Here is a 7195-nt window from a genome sequence, read left to right as displayed (position 1 = left end):
TAAGGCTTTTATTGTCTTTTCAAATGTTCTATATATTCCTATTTTTTCCCAGATCTTTTAACATAAATGAGTGCTGAATTTCATCAAAAACCTTTTCTGCATCAATGTTGATATTCATGTGGTTCTTGACCTTGGATCTGTTGATGTGATGGATTACATTTATTGACTTACATGTGTTAAACCATCCCCGCATCTCTGGGATGAAGCCTACTTGGTTATAATGTATGATTTTTTTGGTGAGGTTTCTGGATTCTGTTGGCTGCAGTTTTATTGAGGAGCTTTGCATGCATCTGTCTTAATAAAAGAGATTGGTGTATAGTTCTTTTTTTGTTGGGTCTTTGCCTGGTTTGGGAATGAAGGTGATATTGGCTTCATAGAATGAGTTTGGGATTACTCCCTCTGTTTCTATTTCTCTGAGGAGCTGGAGGAGTATGGGTATTAGTTCCTCTTTAAAGGCCATGTAGAATTCTGTTGTGAATCCATCAGGTCCTGGGCTTTTACTGTTGGAAGACTTCTGATTACTTCTATTATCTCTTTGTAGGTTATTGACATGCTCAATTGATTTATTTCTTCTTGGTTCTGTTTGGGCAATATTTATTTTTTTTCAAAAGGCTGCCCCCACCATGCATGGTGGAGAAGCATGGCTGAAAAGGAAGGGGTTCCCCACCTCTGGGCCAGGACTTATCTAGGCCACGGACAGGAGGAGGCGTGGCCAGGTGGGGGAAAGGTGTGGACACACTGGATCCAGATGTGATCTCAGGGTCTGCGACCCTCCTAAGATCAGATGGGAGGCATGTGACCAGAGGTGGCCCAGGATGTGACCTAGCAGGAGGGGAAGGTGACTGCTTCCAGATCTGCCAGTTATCTATGTAACAGATATTGGGTGGAAACTTAGCCAAGAAGAAGGGGGGTGTCCCTGTTCAGACCTTATATTCCAGCCTTTTGATAATTATGAAAAAGTGCGAAGATTCTCTCTGGCTACTTCCTGTTTTCATGGGTGTCAACAGTAGTGGTAAAAGGCTGAGATATGGTCCCCTCTAGGAGAAGGCAGCAGGAAACAGCTGTCACTTGGGCATTGAGTGCTTAGATGAAGTCGAGAGTAGGCAAGTCTCTTGGAGGAAGTCTGGAGAAGACTCAGGCATTGAGGGACTGAAAAAAATACTATAGAGCAAATAAATAGCAAGAGGAAGGTCTTGGGGCTGAAAATGTTGGTACAAATGTTGCTAACTATTTCTGACATCTGGTGACTAGGTAGAGAATAAGTCAAGTAACAAAGGCAAGAATATAAATTCCTTTCCAGTTGAAAGTTAGATAGATATTGACATTAGATGGGCAGTCTTCTTACTTCTATTGATCTCCCGGCTCTGGTTAATTTTGAAAGGGCAGCACAAAGTGAATGATGTGATAATATCTCCTCTTACTCCTTTCCATTTTTCCTTGTTCCCCAGACTGGCTGAGTCTAGGTGCTTGTTGCTGGGATGGTTTATCCCAGTTGGTATTCAAGGAGGTTTGTACTTAAGGCCTGGGCACTGTCCCTGAGCACTTCTGCTCAAGGCTAGCACTCTACCACTTTGAATTATAGTACCACTTGCAGTGTTTGCTGGTTAGAGATAAGAGGCTTGAGCAAATGCTTCCTGCCTGGCTGTTTGCAGGTTAGTTGGGAAATGGAGTCTGAGGGATTTTTCAGCCCGGGCTGGCTTTGAACTACAATCTTTGCCACAAAAGCCCTTTGTTATTTTCAACTAAAGTAACAAGGAGATCAAATAGAATAAGAAGAGCTTACCTCGTCCTTATCAAGAATTGACCAAATATTCTGCAATGAAAAAACTCATTAGATGAGAGAATCTTAGGACACATATGCCCAATACTTTAGAATCATGTTGTCAGTACTTGAACACAACACAAAACAAAAAAGGCAAAACGCAAAACCTAAATTTTTTGACATTTTTTAGACATCTTTTCTAACAAAGCACATCAGATGGTTGGGCCTCAGTTTCCAGGGTCTGTGAAAAGAGCAACTTGTTAGAAAGGCACATTAGAATAGGTGGGTGCAGGAGTAGTAAGCTTGGTGGAGCGGTAAGGGTTGGATCCGGCCAAACCCTTAACCCACCCTGTGGCCAAGATAGCGAACTCAAGACGGCAAATTTCTGAAAAAAAGCAAAGAAAGCATAAACAAAAAATCAAGCTTAGTTTGGCAAGCCTTCGAGAGGGAACCTAGAGGGGGGTCCCTGGAACCCAGCCCATATTGCATTCTTCAGGACACAATCCAAAAAGTTGTAGAAAACAAAGGGAGAGATATAGAAAGTTGGACATGAATAGCAGAGAGCATATGGAGCCTGAAAGTAAACAGACTTCTGACCATGTACCATTGCAGAGGCAATAATTGTCTAAATCTTAGAATAGCATTAAAACATTAGGTGCTCTGGATATCCAGAGAGCGCAGGAGGCATTTCAGAGGGGTTTTACGGCTCGGGCATGACTCACATCACCCCAGAAAATGTGTAGGAGAGTCAGTCTGGTGAATGAAGAAGAGCTGACCAAGCAGAAGCAGCATCCCGACTTCCCCCAGAGCCCTCTAGAGAGAAATGGCCAAGCCCCCCAAACCTAGCATCCTCAGCTTCGTAGGTTACCAGCCTTTCGGCCAAAGGCCATAGGAGCTATCTGTCATGCTGCCACATCTGCACAGAGATTGACCAACAAAGAGCCATAGAGAGTAGTTTCACTCACAAGACTGGAGAAGTAATGTGGATGTGGATGTGAAGGCCAGCAATGGTATTGGTTAAAAGTCTCAAGGCAGTTTGGTTCACAGAAAAGTGGTGGTTAGGAAATTCTAACATTTCCGACTCAAAAACCCCATCCGAATCATGGCACCATATGTAAGGTATATTAAATAGGTAGGTTTCATTAGGTAGCCAATGAAGAGAACACCACATGCTATTCAGGCAGGAAAAGATATTTGTTTACCGAACTGCTGCCCCCACCATACATGGTAGAGAAGCATGGCTGAAAAGGAAAGGGGGGAATAGAAATTTGAATTTCAGTAGAAATTTATCCCTCTCTGCTTGGTTTTCCTTCTTTTGTGATTAGAGTCTGGAATTACTTCTTTATGATTAATTGGATATCTTGGATGTCTGTTGTAATTTTCCTGTGATATCTCTGATATTATTGATTTGGGTCTCCTCTCTTATTTTGTTAGTTACTCTTGCCAGTGGTCCCTCAGTTTTACTGACTTTTTTTTAACAAAAAACCTTTTTATTTTATTAATTTTATTTATAATTTTCTTAATGTCTACCTCATTAATTTCAGCTCTTATTTCGGTTATCTCTTTCTGTCTAGCAAATTTAGGTTCAAATTTTTCTTGTTTCTCCAGCAGTTTTAGTTGCATCATAAGATTGTTTACTTGGTCTTTTTTTTCTTTTTTCTTTTTTTTTTTTTTTTTTTTTTGGAAGGGGTCGTCCGGTGATGGGGCCTGAACTCTGGGCCTGGGCACTGTCCCTCAACTCTTCAGCTCAAGGCTACCACTCTACCACTTGAACCACAGCGCTATTCTGGCTTTTTTCCTTTTTGCTTATGTTGTGCTGAGGAATCAAACACAGGGCCTCATGCATGCAAGGCAAGTGTTCTACCTCTGAGCCACCTTCCCAATCCGGTCTTTGTTTTCTTGATGTGTGCACTGAGAGCAATAAATTTGCTCCTCAGGACTGCTTTTGCTGTGGCCCATAGATTTCGTTGTGATGTTTCTTCATTTTCATTGAATTGTAGGAAGTTTTTAATTTCTTCTTTAATTTCTTCGGTGACCCATGTATTGTTCAACTGAGTTCTGTTTAATTTCCATGTGTTTAAGTTTTTTCTATTTTATGCCTTATTATTGAGAGCTAGCTTGATTCCACTATGGTCAGATAGAATACAGGGTATTATGTCGATTCTCTTGTATTTCCTTAAATTCCTTGTATGAATTAAGAAATGATCTATTTCAGAAAAAATTAGGGGGTTGGCAAGAATAAGACCTTGCTGGTGTGAATGACTGTAATTCTAACTATTCAGAAGGCTCAGATCTGTGTATTCAGGTTCAAAGCCAGCCCAGTCAGGAAAGTTCATGAGGCTTTTCTGGGGTTGTTCAGCACCACACTCTGCCTCAAGTCTGGGGTTGTTCACCCCCTTTGCCACCATGGGCTAGGCTGCGCTGCTTATAAAAACCAGTATGGAGAAGCGCTGCACCCCACTACGGGTCCGGAGTTGTTCACTGCTGCTGTTGATGACGCTGCTGCTGCCACAGGTGTTGCCACTTCCCCAGCTGCTGCCACTGCCCCAGAATCAGCTGGGCCACTTATGCAAGCCAGGCACCCCACCACAAGTCAGGTGTTAACCACTGCTGCTGCCTCAGGCTAGGCTGGGCTCCTTATGCAGACCAGTATGGAGAGGCACAAACCGTCACCGATCTGGAGTTGTTCACTGCAGCTGTCCCCGCCCTATTCACTGCTACCGCCCAGGGCTGGTCTGGGCTGTTTCTGTGGGCTAGTGTCAAGAGGCATTGTGCCTGGAGTCTGGGTGGTTTGCCACCATTGCCAGCTGCCGCTGCTTCTCCAGGTTAAGCTAGGCTATTTAAACCACCAGGACAGAGGTGCCATGTTGCCAGTCTAGTGTCGTTCACAACTGCTGACAGCTGCTGCTGCTCCTGACTGGATTGGGCTGCTTGTACCAGCCAGGAAGAGATGCTATGCCAGGGAGGGTGTGGCGAGTTTTCGTGCTAGCTCTGCCTTCTGAGTTTTCTGCTTGTATTCTCTAGGTTGGCACGACCTCTTAGGAGTCTTCTGAGACCCTTGTGAGTGTGTGGTCCACAGACGGTCCAGAGCCTGGCCACTTAAGCAGCCTGGCATGAAACCCCACCAATTAAGCTGCTTAGTGTAGAGCCCCATCACCAACAATGGGTGGGGGAAGGGTCTTCCCACTTTACTGTCTGTGTAAGTTTTTCCCTTTTCTTTTTTCACTTCCTGTATCTCTCTGAGTAATTGCCTTTTTTGTGGGTCATTTGGAGAAACAGAGCATTGAAGTCCAAACTCTATTTGGTTAGAGAGAGCTGAGGTGTTTCCCTGCTGTTCCATCACCATCTTGGCCCCTCCCCTTCAGGTGGAGTTTTTCTGAGGTGGCCAGTGGGCCTTGATTACCAAAGGATAGGTACATAAAAGAATATGTTGTAATGCCTGCAGTCTGTAGTTAGACATTTCTGTTAATATAACCTTCCCAAGATTAGGAACCAAAGGGGGTGGTCTACACTAAAGTATTTCAAAGTAATTAAATCCTTTAACATAGAAGCTACATCTTGCTCGAAGGACAGCAAAGTGGAGGAAGCTTACCTAGCCATGGCCAGTATCTGTATTTAATTTAGTTAGTTTCCTTTAAGGTCATATTCATTCTTTGTAGTGCCTTGAACTCTAAGGTCTATAAATAGATTATAACTTCCAATTTATTCCTAGGGTGTTAGTTAAAAATTGAGAACTTGGACCATGAATGAAGGGCCATCTTTGGACTCCAAAACTAAGGGTAAGCCAAATCAGCTCAGTCTGAAAAATTGTCCACTATTACTAACAGATACCAATACTCATACTTTCCAGGCTTTACCTCTGTGGAGTCCACTTTCCCAAATTCACGGTCTGAGGTTCCTCATACATGAATTCTTTCCAAAAGTTCCAGCTTTTCAGCATTTACCTGTTGGAAATTACCTGCACGCATTACAAAGAATTTCAGGCTGAGGCCCCACTGGCTTTCAGAAGATTTAGGCAGTGGTCTCACTTAATTTACCTGCAAATATCTATATGTAAACTGACAGAAAGCTTGAGCCTGTATGCTATTTTCACAAGTTCAGTATAAACATTTGCACAGTTATTACCACTGTTTATGCTTCTTCCTTTAATCTTAACGACTAGAAGCTCTAGAGAACCAACTGGTTTTAGAGTGGTCTCCCAAGCTACATGATCAGCTCAGATGTTTCCCTATATCTTAGGGTCTCTAGTTTCTTTACTTCCTGTATTGTACTCTGAACCTTGGAGTCTTCTTCCATTTTATTCTCCTTCTTTTCTCTCATACTTGCTTACGTGATCCCACTCTCCTTCTCAATGTGCTCCTTAACCTGCAAGTGTTTTGGCAGGGTCACAGGAGAGTTCCTTTGACTGGCCAACTGCTGCTCCTTCTCACAACACCTTTGCTTGCTCTTCAGCTCCTCCCTTAAGTTCATAAAGGTGCTATTGAGAGGTAATTTTTCCCACCTCCACCTGTTCCATTGGGACATGAAACTTCTGCATTACATTTATGGTGAAGATCTCAGCAGTCTTTTTGGCTTTTTATTCTAGTAGTTTCTCTTTCTAATTTTCCAATTTAGTGTATTTTTGTGACAGATCTTCCAACTGTTTGCTTAGGTCTTCTGTTTTTGTTCCTAATGCTCTTTCCCTTTCCTTGGCACTCTCTGTCAGAGCATGTGGTCCTTTAACTCTTTCTGAATAGTAGCAATCTCTTTCTTGAGCCTGATATTTTCCTGTTCACTTTTCTTGGCTTCATCTTCTATGACACAGCACTTTCCCATCTTCTCTGCTAACTACCCTTTCCTTCTTTCTCTGTTGCTTTGAATTTCTGGTGACACTCTTCAAAGCTTATAATCGACATGTACTTCAGCCTAAAACATTCTTATATCAGTTCCAGCTCCTTTTTCATGGCAATGTTTTCTTAATGCAGCATCAGGATCTCTTCTTGGCCTCACTTGTAGTTAGCAAGGATGGCAGCATTGCTGTCCTGTGCTTCTGTTTGCCTCTGATCTGTGGACCCCTAATTTGCCTCATACTCACCCAGGCTAATGTACTTGAATTTCATTTGATTCTGAGTGTTTTCTAGGATCCTTTTGAGGATTTTCTTCTCATTTTTGACTCTCACAAGTTCCTAATTTATATCCTCAAATCTTTTCTTCACATCAAAAAATTTTCTGTTTTCTCCAATGTGCTCTTCTATGTGCTTTTAATCTCTTGGTGGTTTTGACTGGCACATATTGGAGACTCACTCTTTTATAAAACTATGTTTTGAGATAGAAGGGTGGATTTTTTTCTTTGCCACATTTCTTAAGTTCAGAGGGCTGCTTTTTAAATTGAACATAGTTCGAATTCAGAGCCCTAAGCTCCTTTGCATGTTTCTCCAGAGATATGAACACATT

Source organism: Dipodomys spectabilis, unplaced genomic scaffold (assembly GCF_019054845.1).
Source record: "Dipodomys spectabilis isolate Male_0828 unplaced genomic scaffold, ASM1905484v1 ptg000047l, whole genome shotgun sequence".
NCBI classification, from domain to species: domain Eukaryota; kingdom Metazoa; phylum Chordata; class Mammalia; order Rodentia; family Heteromyidae; genus Dipodomys; species Dipodomys spectabilis.
This window is presented reverse-complemented; position numbering follows the sequence as displayed.